Below are 2,199 nucleotides of genomic sequence, written 5' to 3' on the forward strand. Positions count from 1 at the left end.
TGTTCATTTTCAAATTTATTGGCACAATACTCTTGAAATATAAACATAAATAGAAGCCAAATAAGAAAAACATATTAACAGAGAGTTACTTTGGTTTAAAAACAAGTAGCTTGCAACAGGGCTTTGCAGAGCTTGGTTTAAAGAACACTAATCTAGTAATAGCTCTGATTTTACAAATGAAGAGATTTAGGGTTAAAGTTATACAACTGCAGAGCAGGCCTCAAATTCAGATCTTTATTCTCAAAATAGTGTTCTTCCTATTGGGCCACTATGGGCCAGAACAACCTGCTCATAAACTGTCATGATGTTTCTCCCATTCTCTCCTAACCAGAAATACTCACTTTTAGTATCATTATTTTTAATAGAAAACATATTTAGAATATTATCTCCATAAGGCCATTATTAATATGTACATATACTTATATGAGTTACCAGAGACATTTAACACAATGCTTCCAAAATGTTTACGAAACATTCTATAAAACACTATAATCTACCTTTTAAAAAATTTAAGCAACACAAAGCAAGTCTCCAATGACCATGCTCACTCTACCTACTTCACATTGCCCAGATCTCATCTCCTCCTCAGAAAAAGTAATTTTTAATTTTAGTATGTGCCCTTTCAAATGTTATCTCTCATTCTCAATCTTTCTCCACACACATATAAATATTCAAATATAATATATATTTGAGATTCGTTATTCATCTTAACTGAGGTATAATTTATATACAAAAATTTAAGTGTACAATTTTATGAGTTTTGACCAATATACAGTCATACGAGCACCACCGTAATCATAATAAACATTTCCACCACTCTAAAAAGTTTCATTGAGCACTTTACAATCAATCTCCTTCTCCTCCTCCTCATCTAAAACCCCAGGTAATTAAAAAAACTAATATGCTTTCTGTGGCTATCCTTTTGCCTTTTCTAGAATTTTATATAAATAAATTCATTCAATATATAATCTTGTGTGTCTGGCTTCTTTCACTTAGCAATAACACTTTAAAAATTCATCCACTTTGTTACATGTATCAGTTATTCATTCTTTTCTTTTTATTAATAAAAGATATCCTTTTATTGCTGAATAGTATCTTTAAATTATATTTATCTATGTATGGATGTATATTCATTTATCAAAAAATGTTAAGCACATACCTTGGCTAGGCAGGGTTCTAGATGATGAGGAAGGATACAGCAGCAAAAAAACAGACAAAAATACCTGCTCTTATGAATCATACATGCTAACAGAAGAGGTAAACACAAATTTAAAATATGAAGTATACCAGACAGTATTAAGTGCTAAAGAGAAAAGTCAGGCAGGGAAGAAGGGTAGGAAGCGTCAGAAAGGAGGGGGCTACAGTTGTAGGTGGAGCAGCCAAGGAAGCCCTCACTAAGAAGGTGACGAACACCTGAAGGAAATGAGAGCAACCCATGTGAATATCTGTGGGGAAAGCCCTCTAGGCAAAGTGAATAGCAAATCCAAAGGCCTCAATGCATTTCTGGCACTTCTTTGGAACACTAAGGAGGCCAGGGTAGCTGGAGATGAATGAAAGGGAGAGTTACAGGAGGTAAGATCAGAAAGACAACAGGCTGGAGATGAAGGTGATGTAGGGCTGTATGAGCCATTGGAAGGATTTTGGCTTTTACCCTTAAAGAGATGGAAAGCCAGCGGAAGTTGTTAAGGCAAGAAATGACATCATTTGACATATATTTTATACAATCATGGTCATTTGGGTTGTGTCGAGAATGAACTAAAAAGTTTAAAAAATAGAAAACTAGTCTACGGCCATGCCACCTTGAACAAGCCCGATCCTATCTGATCTCAGAAGCTAAACAGGGTCGGGCCTGGTTAGTACTTGGATGGGAGACCACCCAGGAAGACCAGGTGCTATAAGCGTAAAAAATAAAAAATAAGGGATTGTAAGCCGACAAGGTTCTTGCAATCTGTGAGGTCAATCAAGGGTGGCCTCACCTAAAAACATAATAATAATAAAAATTTTTTAAAAAAAGAAAGAAAACTAGCTGGAAGACCTGTAATTCTGGTTAAGACATGACAATGGCTTTGATTAGGGTGATAACTGTGAAACTGGCAAGAAATGGTTGGATTTTAGTTATATTTTGGAGGTAGAGCCAACAAGATTTGTGGTTGAATCAGGATGTAAAAGAATGAGAGGAATCAAAAATGACTTGGGTTT

The 2,199-nt window shown here is 35.1% G+C and overlaps 1 pseudogene; it reads left to right on the top strand.

Moving 5' to 3' along the window:
- The first annotated feature begins 1,782 nt into the window (after positions 1-1,782).
- On the top strand, positions 1,783-1,901 carry LOC111734638 (annotated as a pseudogene).
- Positions 1,902-2,199: the final 298 nt, after the last annotated feature.

Source organism: Pteropus vampyrus, unplaced genomic scaffold (genome assembly GCF_000151845.1).
Source record: "Pteropus vampyrus isolate Shadow unplaced genomic scaffold, Pvam_2.0 Scaffold2759, whole genome shotgun sequence".
Lineage (NCBI taxonomy): Eukaryota > Metazoa > Chordata > Mammalia > Chiroptera > Pteropodidae > Pteropus > Pteropus vampyrus.